The following is a 16,932-nucleotide window of genomic DNA, read 5'->3' on the forward strand; positions in this document are numbered from 1 at the left end:
AAATTCTTGCTCACAAATTGGTTATCTAACTAGAAAATGGTATAATTAAAATAAAATGAATATTATTAGATGGAAATGTTGGTTTCCTTTGCGTTTATCTGAATGGTATCGTATATATAAACCTGTTGGAGACGTTTTTTTCCCACACATCGAATAGAGACACATAGTCACATAATACAAATAATATGAATACAAGAATATAGTGTAAGATGAAGCTCTACCACATTTCTCTATTACTTAAGACTGCGAAAGATTTGTTAAAGCATTACAGGATCATACTCTGATGGATCTCGCCGTTCTGTTTCATTTTCTGCCCTCGAAAACACATTATCTTAGTACAATAGATTACTTTTGAAGGAATGGATTATTTGAAAACATTGTAACTGTAAGAATTATTCTCTGACGTTATTACTGAAAAAGCGGTTGAGAGCATAATCTTTGGCTATGCGCTTTAAGCTGTATTAAAACCATTTTGAAATGTAAGGCCTACAAACTGAAACGTAACTTTATTTTATTTCTGTACTATTCATTAGAGTTATATACATTCCCATCAATAGATACTGAATGGCTAAATATTCTGCTTACCCAAATCAGTTATTTTTTTCCTCTCTTCTTTTTCTTCATTTTAATTAGTCCGGAAAGTAAAGCTATAGAGAATTTCACTTCTTCATTAGAAATCTGATTTAGAATTTTGTTTTCGGAGATAAAAGTTTGAATTCTTTATCCCTTTTCTAAACACAAAGATTGAAAACGTAGCATCGAACTTTTGAAAACATTTATACACTAATAGAAGAGAAAAAAAACAGAATATAATGCTTCAGCAAGCATGTAAATATCTCTATCACTTAAGTTTCAGCTATTTTTGTTATAGTATATTCAGGCGTATAAGGCGCACTTTTAAAAGAAAATGCAAGATGGAAATTTATGGGTACGCGCTGTACGCCAGCTATAAAAATGTTATGTTTAGAAATATGGAAAAAGTGAGTATCCGAAAATTAGATTTCTGCGTGAAATTAAATGCTTTTTATTTAAGAGAAATAACATAGTTTATGTACTTAAAAATTTTCGTTTTCGGATTCTGTTTCATTTTCACCTTCACCTGTGATCCATACTTGCATAGACAGATCCAAGTTCCTCATATACGTCTCAAGCTATAACTTCAAGCACATCATCAAATTCTGTTTCAGTTTTGCCGTTACTTTTACTCTGATCCACACATAAATAATCATCTTTCGTTGCATCTAGACCGTCAGATATACCACATAAATTAAACGGGTTTAATTTTATTACGTGATTTTATTATCTACTGACACACTATTTATGGACTGGCATGACGTATTTGGTCTCCATTTGTAATTGTTTTTTTCACCTTCACTTTTGTTCGAGTATTCCACTAACGTTTAAAATATTCTATCGATGATTTATTGACATATATGTCTAATATCTGAACTAATGGCAATAATCCGCCTGGATAAACTGTCATATCTGTATAACACTCTTTCAACAACATATTTGTGTTATCCGTTAGATGGAGGCTGAACATGTCCCAAAGTATTAGACTTTCTTGATTATCTGAGGCAAAAGGAAGCTTTTGCCAAATATTTCTTATCCACAGTTTCACAACATTTTTCTCCGCCGATCATTTCTCGTGAATACGGATGAAAACACTTTCGGGAAACTGCACTTCAGCAAAGTCTTTCTTTTCAAGATATCGATGAGCTTTTAATTTCGTACGGTCGGCTAAGCAGGAGATCAGTACGGTGAGGTGAGATTTCTCGTTGACCTATTGATTTTATGTTAACCGTTATTTTTCTTTCATATCATGGTTTCTTTATCTCCTACTATATCAAAACTACAGGAATGACATCCATATTTGCAACACGTGATAGTAAATAAATTTTTACATATTTTTAAAAACTCATCAAAGTTTTATCTCTATATTTTCGAAGCCTTTGAAAAAATTTTATCTCTTGTTCTCGGAGAACAGAATTATTCCGTGAAGTAAATCGAATACACAACCTCAGTTTGCTGTAGAGTTTTCACTTCCATTTGCACTCCTTTTTTCTATTTTTAAGGCAAAGAAACGTACGCTGTTTCTTGTTACAATTAATCCATTCTAGTGATGATGGATCATCGAGATATTTTCAATGACGATGATGATGATAATATATATATGATGGTTAAACATGAAGATGTGTTTTGGGTAGTTATGCTTAGTTAGATGTCTTAGATTAGCAGATGAAGTTGATTGGATTTAGAAGGAAATTTATATAGATGATGATTTCAATGAGTTAGATACTGATTTAGATGAAGGTATATTCATTTGATAATGATTATTTAAACAATAAGAGGGTCGTCCGAAAAATTACTTTGCCGTAAACCATAAAAAACAAAGTCTTATTACCTGGAAAGACCTACTGCAAAAGATAAAGCTATATTTCTGCTAGTTCTCAGCATAAGAAACATCGGAACTATACCAATTGTCACAGCGTCGGTTACCTATTTCCATTAGAGTGTCATAGAAGTCTGCCGCCTGGGAAGAAAGGCAGCCCGTCACATTTGTCTGCAACATTTCACCTGTAGGAAAGTGTGCACAGACAAGAACGTCTTCAGGTTCAATAACACGTGGAAGTACTTAACAGCAAGATCAGAGCCATAGGATGGATGGTCAGACATCTCCCAGCGAAACGTCTGCAACATATATTTTGTGGAATTCCCCGTATGCGTCCGATGTTGTCGTAGGACACCACAACACCAGCACTGAGCATCCCAAACCATTTGTTCTGAATGGCTCTTCAGATGTTCTCTAGTAAAGCGCAATAAAGATCAGCTTTCACCGGAGCACCACTCGCCAATACGTCAATGAGGAGAATGCCTTTACTATCCCAGATTACCGCGGACTTCAATTTCCGTGCAAAGACTGAGGATCGTCCGGCGCGTGGATCCCTGTGACGCCAATCAATCGTGAGTTGCCGGTTTCTGTGGAGAAGTGAGCGACCCACATCTCATCACCTGTAACGATTCTGTTAAATTGTATTCAATAAACTGATTTATGCATCTGCTGCCTCTAGTTCTTTGTGTTTAAGTTTTGAGTATTCGAAATGGAACTCAAATGCAATCAATCATATATATAGATTACATATCAATTCATATATTTGAATTAAATACATATTTACTTACCGGCAAGAAACTTTTGCAACACGTTGAGCGCGGCGCCGGTCTCTGGAGACCGTCAGTGAACTTTCCGTGTGGCCGGCGTCGGTCCCTGTGGACCGGCACTGGAATTTTCGTTTGCCTTACGTCGTTCCACGGGACCGACAGTATAAGTTAAAAAATAAATATAATCTCAATGAAATGTGATCAAATTTAGCTTTAATGAAATGTATTGAAACATTCTAAACAAAAATACGGCTTAGCTTTAAGGCTTAGCTCGTTGCCGGCTGAACGGAAAGGACAGCAAATTCGGCGCTGAACCCAACGTTTTAATTGGAAAGCCACCGCTCGGCCTTAAAAACGTAGAGCAGTTTGATTTAAATAACCCTTGATAACACTATTCTATAACGTTCTCTGTACGTTAAAGTACATATAGCACAAGAGTGTGCAAGGAAACTGATAATTAACAAATTTATTTAATATTTTTCATATAATAACGATAATTTCAAACTGTAAACATAATTCTAAAAATCCATGACATCATCGAATTGAGACCTGTTTCGATGTCAGATATATCTCGTAATGAAATCTGAAATTTTTTGAAATTTAACAACTAATTTTTCGAGGTATTTGACAGTCCAATCTGTATAAGTTTCATTTATTTGTTTAAATGTTTGTAAAGTGTTATCACAGACTTTCAGAAAAAAGGGTGTGAGAGATAAATGATAAAATTGATGGATAGAAATGAAGGAAATATTATGCATTTGTTCAGAAACATAAACGTAGTATTTGTGAGGTTTCTCGCACAGCTAAGTTATAATTGTTTTGTTAAATTCTTTTTTTATATTTAATTCTTTTAAATTAATTTCTCAAAGTTTGTCATAATTTATGTGACTCAACTAGGTACGGAAAATTGATTCGGAATGTAAAAGAAATATATGTATTCTGTAACATTATTTTTTGTAAAGTTTATTTTTTTTTAATTAACTAGGTCTGTAATCAATGTTTGCACTTATTTAATGCACGGAGTTCCAAGCGATTTCCCTCATCATCATACAAGCTGCAATAAACACAAAAACACAACTCTGAAAATGAAATATCCTAACAAGGATTGTAAAGTCAAAGGCATATAATTAGTCTCCTCTGTACGCTCAGATCATTCAATATGATTTCTCTCACAGCTTATAGATTTTCAGATGAGTTACTCACGTTCGTTTTTAATGGTAATCAAAATAATGTAAAACTGCAATTAAAAAGATTAAAATTTCGACAAATTGACTAAATGAAAAATATATTCGCTGGTCGCTTAAGATTGCTTCAACGGTACCTAGTTCCAAATTGCAAGACGGGTATTCCACACTCGGATAATCGAGAATATAGTATAACGTTCTACAGAAAAATAATGCAAATTCTGTGCTTTTTTCATATAATGCATTCATGCTGTCAGATTTATTATGTCTAATCTTATAATATTATTGTAAAATTACTGCCGGAAGAAACATTCCTTGAAAATGAAGGCCCCTTGCCACCTTCTTGATGCCTAATTTCAAATGGATAATTCAAACGTGGCCAAAGGAGAAATATTAAAATTTTCAAAAATTCGTGTTTACGGTTTTTTTAATACCTAGATTTACCACTGTTAACTAATATTATGATATAATAATATATTAATAATTAGTCAAATGAAATTTATGTGGCTTCGTGTCAACCACTTGGTATTTTTAACGCTGTGTTTGAGCAAAACCAGAATATTGTTTATTTAAGCTATAATAAACATGATACAGTAAAATTTAGTTATTGTACATTGTTTTCTATCGGCACTTACGAGCTGAAATTTCGTCTTATTAAACTATCCATATTGGTGTTTTTCATGCTCCTAAATTGTTTTTGTATATAAATAATGGAAATTACAATTGGGATGATCAGTTCCATAAAATTGTCAGTATTCTGCAATCCTAACCACATGACAATTCCTACTTTCGCTCGGTTTGTTTACATCGTGTTTTGCTACGTTAGTTATACTGCGCTTTTGGTTTTAATTCGATTTTTGTGTTGCTCGCAACTGTGATTGAATTTTCATCGAATATATATTATTTAACTGTGTTCTTTACAATGTTTTGTGATATTTACCGGAATTCAGTTTTCTAATTCCTTGTTTTTATTTCTGTTTTTGATGGATAAGTTAAAAAAACGTGCTTCAGGACAGCGTCCAAAAAAACGTAAGATTTATGGCAACGTACACAAATGTCAATGAGAATAAAATGTCTGACGGTGTTAGTTCCTCGTCTAAAACGTTGAACCGTGGTTGCATTAATAATAGTTTTAGTGCAGCACAGATTTTGGGATACAGAATAATAGCAACATTTTATTACCTGAAATTTCAAGTATTTTGTGTTGCAAAGTATGTAGCTCAGACATAAATATATTTGAAACTCTAAATCATGGATTATCATCTTTGTTCACGATTTAATGTGTAAGTTGTAAAAAACTGAATTCTTTCAGAAATTGTTCTACGATGGGAATAAAATCAAATGTGCCTGAAATAAACGAAAGGTTTATTTATGCTATGAGATGTATTGGCCAAGGTTTGTCTCGAATGAAGAATTTCTGTGGTGCAATGGATTTGCACCGCCTGCCCAGAAATGTGCATACCATAACTCATTGAGAAATATTGCTCATTGTGTGAAAGACTCTGCTGAGTTATCAGTGTTAAATGCTGCAAAGCAAGAAATTGAAATGACATGACAGTCACAGCTTACCAACAGTGGTGACGGATCGTGGAAAATCGAGGTCACTCGTCGAAAATTGGAATAACTAGTATAAATGATATTAGTAGGGGAATATACCACTTTCAAGCCACAGGGAGCGGGGAGCCGAAGCGCGAAGCCTCCTGAGGCGCAGAGGGGGGAAGGAATAAAGTCATGGAGGTAGGAAAGGGAGGAGGGGCCAACCCGCGCTAAAAGTGAAGCACTGCTTTGAAGCTTGGGTCACCAGATGGGGTGTTCTTTGTTTACATTCAGAAGCTCGCTTGACAAGATTCTGATAGTATTTCGACACACGACAGTTCCATAGAAATCGAAAAAGGGACACTTTTGCATGAAAGAAACATTCATAGTGTGATTGATAATAGCAATTTGTATAGTTTAGTGACATTTACGCAAAAATCACATCTTGGTTATTTTTCGATAACTAACAACAGCGATTTTGATTATGAATTTGTTTTATAAAATTATAAGCTGTTGCACTACAAAAATATAGATTTTAAGAAAAATGTTATGCTTAAAGAATGAAAAATACCTTACGGTGCATTTAAAATTGTATACGTCTTTCGATACCCTTGATAGAGTATTCGCTACTTTTATTTTATTTTCCAAACGTCAAAATGTTTTAAATAAAACAAATTTTTTTCACTTCCATATATTATTGTAACATGTACCTTTTAAAATTTTTTAGAGGAGAGGCTTTACTGCTGCTCATTTTAAACCCATCGTTTTAATTTTATATATCTGAAAAATAATCACTTTGGGCTTACACGTTTTATAAATATAAAATTATGTATGTTAAAATATTTGTAATTAGGCACATAGGTCAGATAAAGTTTTTATTAAATAGAGTAACGCATGCAAGGGCTATCTGCCTAAAGAGAGAGATGCCATCGTGGAGGAATTTTGAAGAAAAACTGACCTTTGAGTGGGTATTAAAATTAATACTTATAATTTTCATTCAAATTACATTCATATATATTTTTTATGTAAAACTTTCGGGTGTATGCTAAATTAGTGTAAATTACTTTACACGAAAAATATAGTGAATGCACAGAAATTAAAGATTTGCACATGCCGGAAATGAAAAATAGGAAATATGTATGGGTACTTATGCATGTGCTTGCAAAAAGCATGTATCTGCCTTTGACAAAATACTTAAGTATTCATTAAATTATTTATAAATGTATTTGAAATGAAAAATTTATTCACTTATAAACAAAGTACTGTGAAGAAATCTAATTATTAAATGTATCTAATTTATAATGATTATAAATGTTATCTAAATATATAATAACCTTAATATTGAATTGTAAACATAAATTGAAATCCTGTTGACAAATACGTTATAAAACTATTTAAGCAAGAATTGTTCGTATTGGAAAGCAATCTGTTAAAATGTATTGTAAAGCAAATGCTATGAGATGCGCACTTAAGAACGTAATAAAGAGTTTTGGAATATGTATTGTTAAAATGAAGGGTAAAAAAAAAAATTATAAGTATAATTAAAAGAATTATTCCCCTTACATTTTATAATAACTCAGTTACAAGTTTTAAATAATACTTTAAAAAAAAAAAAAAACTTATTCCCTTTCAGAAATGTTCAGAGAAAGTCAAGTACTATTTAATACCTATTTAATTATTAGAAATTAGCGAAATACTTATTCAAAGTATTTCTCTAATTCCTAATAATTATCTAATTTAAAATGAACCGAATAGAGCATTAATTATAAATTGACTTACATTTTTCGATTTAAAAGATGCCTCAGAAGCCAAAAAATCATGTCATATTTAAGAAAGTATTTTAGGAAGAAGCTCTATAAATAGAAAAGAAATAATGCATAATTTTAATATTAATAATACAATAAACTTTGATCTTAATTTTTGTACCTTAACCAAATAAAATTGAATTACCTTAATTTTTTTTTTCTAATGTAATTAACGAAAACTTGAAAAAATATTTCATTCAAATTAAACCATTCTGAGAAAACTGTCCTGTGAAAAGTATAGCATTTAATTCCGTTCAGAATGAAATGTTGTTTAAAAATATGTTGTTTTCACATACTTAGGACTCTGAAGTGTTGTAGAAAAAGAAAATATATACATTTATATGTATATTTACTACGTAATTACAAAATATTTACACCCGAACGCGTCAAATCCCATAGAACTCAATGGTAAATGACCCAATGTTTTGGTCACCACATAGGGATCGCCGGTGCTTCAGAGCAGGGTACGGAGAAACTTGTTTTGAGCGACTCCATCTTACTTCCTAGCTCCATGAATAGAGTACGTGGGGACAAAGAATCTCTAAGGAGAAGAAGTAAAGGTTCCCCGAGGCAAATGTGGCTCCATCAGACCGAAGAGACACATTATATATATCCCTGAAGCTTATTTTAAAGGGGTAATCCATCCAACTTCCGTACCTTACAGCACATGCGCGAAATAACATCAGAAGGCAACAAAACAGCATGCCGTCGTCCATATTAGCAATCTTTTACCGCGTTGTTCGAAAGCGTTCTTTGTTGTTGTAGTCAGAGGTACTTGGTTCTAGTTATGTGAAAGACTTTAAAAGACGTTTTAAATGTAATGGTGTAAGTGAAATGGTTTTGGCTATTGGGTGCAAACTTTGCTCTTGGTTTTCATAATGGTCATTCGAAATAATTGTCTAAAAGTTTTCATGGTATATTTTTTTTAAGGTGTTGTGGCATAATTATAATGTATTTCAGTGTTTTCAATTTATTTAGGGGTGCTTTTAATTGTCTTTAATTATTTTTTCTGTTTCAGTTATATGCAAATTTTCCTTTTAAAATTTCACTGTAAAATTTTAACTATGGATTCATAAAAATTTATTACGTATTAAATGGCATTTGTTTTCTCCCTTTTTAAGTTTACAGAACTAAATGTACTCATTTCTTGAATAAATTTGGATTAAATAGATTTTTTTTGCAAAATTAAAATTATGAAAAATTTAAGCATACAGCAATTTTACAATTATTAGTTGTATAGCGAAGGTGAAAAATAATCATTTTTGTAATTTTTATTTAAAAATTTATTCCTAATTTTTTATTCGAAGTAATTTTTGTCCCAATGGCTACAGTATTTGTTTGATATAACAATATTTATTTGATTCAGTAAATTATTTACAAAAGTGCTTCCCATTTTGTAATACAGTCAAAAGTCGCTAATCCGAACACCCATAATCCGGAATAATCTATAATCCGGACCTCAAAGCTACAAACTTTCTGCGCATGCGTCAACGCATAATGCGTTCACGCACGCGCATAGGCGTATACGCATGCGCGTAATACTTTTACGCATGTGCATAATACGTTTACGCATGCGCGTTTAATGTATAACGGACGGTATAAGCTAAGCTAAAATTATCTAATTAGCTATTTCAGTTAACGTTGAAGGTTTTGCGTTGTTCCTTAATCTTCTAATTGGATCCTGCTTATTGTTTTTTGCAGACTGTTAGAGCAATTTTATAAAAGTAAGCTTGAACTTTCGATTATATCAAATAGAATTTCCGATGCTGGAGCTGCAAAAAGCGAAAGTATGTTTCGATGTTCATCAAACAAAAAGTGGAATTGCTGTAAAAAATGGATAAAGATATATCCTTTGTTTCTCTAACCATTCCGAAATCTGTTTATCAATTTCACGCTGCTCTGGGGGGGGGACGTTGTGGCGCGCAATGAACTGGAAGTTGATCTGTCAGCATTATCCTTATCTTCAGGGTAGATGTTTTTATTTTATTCGGCTTATAATTTCTTACTAAATGCAGTATTTCATCTTGATGTATTCCGTCTTTGATATGATTTAAATCAACTTCTTCGTCATTATAAATATCACGAATACACATCAAACAGTTTTCTGGTTGCAATTTTCTAATTTCGACTATGCGTAATGTATGCTTTACGCATGCGCGAGCTGAAAGAAGTGTTTAATAAAGTAAACAAATAAATATAAAGCTTTTTTTTTGTAAATTTTGATACCCTTTAGATCATAATTGCTCTTTATTTCATAAATTACTATTTCATATTTTTAATTTTATAATTTCTGCATGCCATCTTACCAGATTTAAACTGATGATCTATAATCCGGAAAAATCGATAATCCGGAATCGCCGAAGTCCCGACGAGTCCGGATTAAAGACTTTTGACTGTAATGCCTATAGGTTTGATTTTCAAGTTAAGTATTTAATCTTATCAGTGTCGGCTCGTAGCTAAAATTAGTGGGGGTGCTGTTCCAAAAAAATTTAACCTTTGTTTTAAAATTTTGTAAAAGGAAACGAACAGTTATAAAAAGAAAATTTATTTTGAAACTTCATGAAATCTTATAAGGAAAAAATTAACCATTTCTTAATTACTTTAACCAAAATTGTTACAGTTCAATCTTTGTCTATTCATTTAAAAATGAAATCCTTTCTTCTTGTTTTATTTTGCGCGAAATGGTCAATAATTTTCTTTTTGATCTCTGGATGACAACTGAGAAAATTTTTCTCTATTGAAAGCAATGCAAGCGCATTAGTCTTTCTGAATTCTTAGTGCTTCTTAGAAAAGTTTTCATTTTTTTCAATGTAGAAAAGCAGCGTTCTGCCTCTGATGTAGTCTTGGGAACTCTCAAGAGAATTTTTATCAGTTTAGTAATTTCACTAAAAACATCATCTAGATTATTTTCGAAAATAAATTTCAGTAGATCAAGTAATTTTCAGTATTCATGGATATCAGACCTACGATAGTATACTTTTAGTTCAGTTTCAAGCTTTTCTTTTTCAATCATTGGATATGCTTCAGTGGTCAGTACAATTTCTTCTGTAGGATGTTCATTCCTAGAACTAGCGAAGCATTGCTTGTTAAACAATTTAGCAGCTGCTAAGTGTTTAGTGGAAGAATATCTGCGCATTATATCAATGCATAGTATAAAGTCACATATTTCCTTAGCTTCTGCCATCAGTGTCTTTGAAAAATTCTCACAGTACTTTGAGTTTCTTAATTCTAAAATACCAGTTTTGAAATGTGTTGCATATTCATTAACTTTAAACACACTAATTTGTCTGGATTGCTTTTAGTTACATATTATTTCAACATGAGGCATAATCTGATACAAAAGCTCTAACCAAAACTTGAAATTATCGTCATTTAGATATTTTAAAATTCCTGTTGCTTTTGCAATAGATTGATCTGCATTTGATGATAATTGAATTTTAGCAAGGCAAATTTTTGAAGGTTGCACATTTTCATGAACTCTGTTTATGATGAAGTTCCTTTTTGTGGAGGAACACTACACGCGCGGAGTAAAAAGGAATCCTCTTTCTAACAGCACGCCGGAATTTCGGCACTGAAAAAAAGACAGTGCTCTTTGCTTTACCTGGTTTGCGTCCTGCTTTTCCGTCCTGCATGCGCAGAACAGCCAAACACCACGTCCCTGGAACTGTGAAGGGCGCAGTTCCAAAGAAAGACTTCCGTACCTTTTCACAAACTGGGGAATAACTACTGACGTTAAGATTACAGATTATGTATTTTAAAAGCATAAAGAAAGAATTAAAGGGAACACTATATTAAATATTAAAAATAATAATAAGTGGAAATAAGGGGTGCTGCAGTTCCACAGTGCTTATTACGAGACGCCACTGAATCTTATATTAATAAATGTAAGAAATATTGAATATATTACGAAAAAATCTGATGTGTACACCACATGACTTCCTTGTACGGAATATTAAATTATACTAATTTTTTCTTGCATTTCATTTAAACTTATTGGATTGAATTAAATCTACTTCGCTGACAATGCATAAACCACAATATATTAAATGCATTCCTTAAAATTCACTTTACCATAGCGACACTCTGGTGCTAGATTCACTTAACAGTATTAATAATTATATAACAGTTAACTTATATAATAATTACATAACGGAAACTAAGTTAACTGTTATATAATATAATAATTTTATAACAGTTAACTTGTATATTTCGTTCATATTATAACTCATAATGCACAAAATTTATATCGTTTAAAGAATAGAATTATCTAATCGTTGCCACATGTTCTATTCAAATACTATAATAAAGCTAGAATGATGTATAAAAGAAATTAAGCAAACAAAAGAAAAAAGAAACAGTTTTTCACAGACGATTGAGTATTTCTCATTTAATTAATTCAGTTCTCACTTCGCGAGAAGGCAAAAATACATAAAAACTCAAAATATCTATATTAAAAATTACGAAGTAAATCTTAAATCTTAATCTTTCCTCGAAAAAATTCCAGAAAGGATTAAGCATGATTTAATTGGCAATAATAAATGAAGGCGTTATCTTTGTTGTTGCGAAACTAAGTTTCTTTAGATTGGCAACAAATCCACTAGTCTCCTGTTTCAAATGTAAACATCAATGACCGCCATAAAAAAAGGCTTAGCGGCACTTAGACAACTTTAAAATTGTTGATAATTCTAAAAATATTGCATACAGATTTACTAAAGGCATAAAAACCTTAACCTGAAGATAAAAACAACATAATACAATCATTTTTAAAGCAAAAAATGTACAATTTGCAAACATATAAGAGTAAAGAAACTGAGATCACTGAGCCGGGTAACAGAGTGGATATATATATAAATATATTTATATACGTTTGGTGCGGCCGATTGGAACCAAAATACGAGGTGCACATCTAGATGTTATAGCAGTCCTATATACAAAATTTCAACGTTCTGAGGCTACGCGTTTTTGAGTTATGCGAGATACGTACGTACGTACGTACGTACGCCAGGAAAAATTCTCTTCAGAATTAATTTTAAAGCAGTTTTATAATTTTTTTGGAGGAAAAGAGTCTTTTATTCTGTCCTTACGTACAGATATCCCGCAAAAATATTGTTAAATTGCATTCGATAGCGGTGAAAATGGATATTTTCGTTGAAATATGTTGCCTGAAACTTTTCACGATTACAGTACTTCGTTTTTACTTCGTACAAGGAAGTAAAAACATAAAAACACGTTTTGCCCGCCGAATCTTAAAAAATCGCTTCTTAAATGACATCTTCGGTACAAAAGGAATAAGCTCCTAAGTTTTGATATCTGTATCTCTAATTTCTTTGGGCGATGATCTGTAGGTGAATAAATGAATAAATCAGGAATTCTTCATGTATGTATAGATTTATAATAAAACATCTGAACAAATAAATATGTATACCAATTAAAAAGAAAACTATTTCAGAAAAACTAATAAAATTAATTTACATTCAGTAATGCGTACCAAGTAACGTTTTAAACGTTACTTGGTAACGTTCGTAACGTTTTAAACGCGTGGCGTTTTTAAAAAGTCGGCTTTGATCACGCCGAGCTCCTTGGAGTAAACACGCTGCGCCTGAATCTGAGCAAATGATCAGGGAGGAATCAGGAGGAAACTAGCATCTGAGGGGCTAGACGCTTGTTAATTTAATGCAGATTTTAAAACCAAAAAGATTCCAAGCCAGGGGAAATCTTAAATTATATAGCAGAAAATAAAAGTATGCTATTTTGGTTGATGTCCAGATTAAAAAGCATCTAATTACTGCCACTCTAAAACTATAGAAATGAACTAAAGACAAAAAGTAAGACAATTTTCTGTAAATTCGTAAACAAACGAACGAATAATAATTTGTGAATAAGACCATTTGTCCAAATTAATAATGTAGAAAAACATGAAAGGGCACTTTTAAAAATATATCTTTCAGAAGAGCTGTTTTTTAATATTTTAGAGGCATAAATGTTTAAATTAACTATTGTCTGGTGCTGTAGTCATACTAATATTCTTAAAAATACCACGCTGTACTTGTAACATTGAATGAATTGCATGGATGAGATAATCAGATTAAATTTCCATATGAGTTGAGAGAGGCATGCAGCATCTTTTATTTGGCTAATTTAGCCAACAGTTACTGAATCAACAGATATTCTCTAAAAGTGCTGTTACCCTTCAGAAATAGAAAAGAAGAAAGATATTATGTCTTAAAAACACACGAAAGAATAACTGTAAATCTTAAGGTGTTTATGACATTTCATTTATTGCTTTCATACGCAAGTGCCTATGTTCTTCATTATAAGAGAGTGTTTAAAGATTTAAATCTGAAATTTTGGGATATGATACAATTTCATTCACTCAGGGAAACTTTTCTACTTTACATGAAATCCTCAAGTAGAATATCGAAAGTTGAAATATGCAAATTATGCCCTATGGATATGCTGAATCTTGTGAAAGTTGGTACGTTACCCTCTCGACGAATTAGGTTCTGGGACAGGAATGGCGAATGTTTTTCCATTAGTGTGCCAAATAAATTGCGATTTAGTATTTTCACATGTCCAGCGTAACTAATGTTATATTTCGTTTTAAAAATCATCTTTTAACCCCAGCTTTAAATAACTGGTAATGATTTCAATAATAATTTCATTTCAATAATCTTTTAAAAGATCAGAATGTACAAACTCCCGAATTTTTTCTCACATTGACGCGGAGCATTGTATATGCGTAAAAATGTATAATTTTCAAAATTATTCTTTGTCACCATGGCGCAATGAGAGAACCACAGCTCTAATATAAAGGCTTTATGTGGCATTTGATTAAAAATTCAGTTTTGGTATGGTATAGAAGGCTTTTATCTTGTCACATTTTCTGATTGTTATATTTAGAAAATCAAATTATCTGAATCGACGATGAGGCGATAGCGTTCACAAATTTCCGATATATATCTAATTATCCTTTGATTTCTATTTTTCATACTCTCTTATTTTTATGTTTAAATATATTTAAAACTGATATTAATTAAATTTACGGAGGTCATATATTTCCAAGTTTGTCTACTCTAAAGTCTGAACCTTAACTCTCATCAACCGTTACCTTAATTTTGAATCGCAGAACTTAAGCTCAATTATTATGTGAACTCTATAATCTTATATGTATGGAGACATTTGTGTTAGCGCGAGTGTTTGTCTGATACATTACGTTTTCATAAAACTGCTTGAGTACAACGATACTGCAATTGCCGTATGAAGTCTTACGGAAGGGTATCTGTCCCTTGTTGACGAAGAAAAATTAAGCATTCTTTTTGCAGAATTAAAGGCACATCTCTTCTCATGCTGATTTATCTTCTGAGGTCGAAGCTACTTATTAGGATCTGTATCTATGCAGTCTCGGCTCCGAATTATAAAATTCATGAACCTGGGGACGTATTATTACTTCTTAAGTGGTCTGATTCTGACTAGGTGGCTCGCCTTCCACACAATACTGGGGTTTCGAAGAGGGCAAAACAGTCCATGTTGTAAACGAAAAAAGATTGACACGTAATCGAGCACATATTTGTCATGCTGATTCAAATTTTTCGAAGCATATTTCATAAAACGAAACAAACACTGATCTTAAAACCTAGTAGAGAGGCCATTAATATTAATAAGCTTTAATATGACACTAATGTTTGAATGCAAGAATGTGGAGATATTTTAAGATTTTAACGGTTTTTAGTCTATTTTTGTTTCATTTTAATTACCATTAAAAACGAAGATTAGTAACGCCTCTGAAAACTTACAAACTGTGACATAAATCTTATTCAAAGGTCTGAACATACAGATTTGACAATTTTTATGAATTGGCATTACGAATGTTGTTAGAATATTTTATTTCCATAATTATGTTTTACTTTTATTGCAGCTTGTACAATGGTGATTGAAGTCTCAGGGAACTTTCAACATCAAATCGGTTGGCACATTGATTACAGACATGTTGCTTAAAGATTAAATTTAAAAGCATATTTTGTAACAAAACGCATATACATTTTTTTCAGCCTGCATCAATTTTCTGAACTTAATTGAACCACGTAAATTAAGTCATACTTGTAGAGATCAGTATTAAAATATTAAAGTAGAGGTTTTGGAGTGCAGGAAATATCACAAATACTTCGCTTGTGTTTCTCATAAAATTTATGATATACTCGTTCATCACATTCGAAAACGTCGGCAATTTGAAACGATGGAAAAGTCGGAAGTTTAGTTCTTCAAAAGTCAGAAATTTAATTCTTCAGACTAAAAAGAAATTCAGATTTTTTCGTGAAAGACATTCGACATGGAAACAGGTTTCAATTAAATGATGACATGGATTTTTAAAATTAAAGTCACAGTATGAGATTTCACTTTTTATGAAAAAAAATTATACCCAACATATTACTTACTACTTTTTTAATACAATCTTGTATTATTTGTGTGTTTTAACTTTATAATCATCTTCGAATGTTCCTAAATTCCTGGTCCATGTTTTAAATGAAACTGCGTTGCCTGTTTTAGGCAGAGCGGTGGGTTTGAAATAAATAATGTTTTTTTCTGTTTCGGTTTGCACCTATAATGCTCTTACTGTTGCTTTTTCAATTGATAAGCATTCTTATGATTAATAAGCATTCTTATGACATTGATTATAAGGCAGGTATTTTTAGAGATTTTAACTCTTGAATATACACACTTAATTATTTTCATGAACTGGCATTACAATCGTTGTTAGAATTTTATTTTATTTTCATAATTATGTTTCACTTTTAACGCAGCTTGTATAACGGTGATTGAAGTCGCAGGGAATTACCAGCATTAAATCAGTGCGCAAACTGATTACAGATACGCTGCTTAAAAAAGCTAAATTTCAGAAAATGTTGTAACAAAATGCACATAATTTTTTTCACAGTCTGTTGAGTAACACTTGTACAGATTAATATTAAAACATTAAAAGTGAGACTCGGTCGTGGAGGAAATCTCAGAAATACTTTATTTCTGCTTGTAATAAAATTTATGATATTCTTATTCATTGCTATTGGTCAACATCAGCATTAATCTCTGGTAACTTTTTAAGAAGATCTGTAATATCTCTTTGCTAACTTTTAAACATAAGAATGCTGCTTATACAGGTTTTGTATATATAATATATATATAGTCAAAATATATCGGAAATTTGTTCTTTAGATTTCAAAAAATTTCAAATTTCATTATAAAATGCATTTGAC

The sequence above is a fragment of the Stegodyphus dumicola genome, chromosome 5 (genome assembly GCF_044657685.1).
Source record: "Stegodyphus dumicola isolate Sdum_Otavi_A_Nest chromosome 5, ASM4465768v1".
NCBI lineage: Eukaryota > Metazoa > Arthropoda > Arachnida > Araneae > Eresidae > Stegodyphus > Stegodyphus dumicola.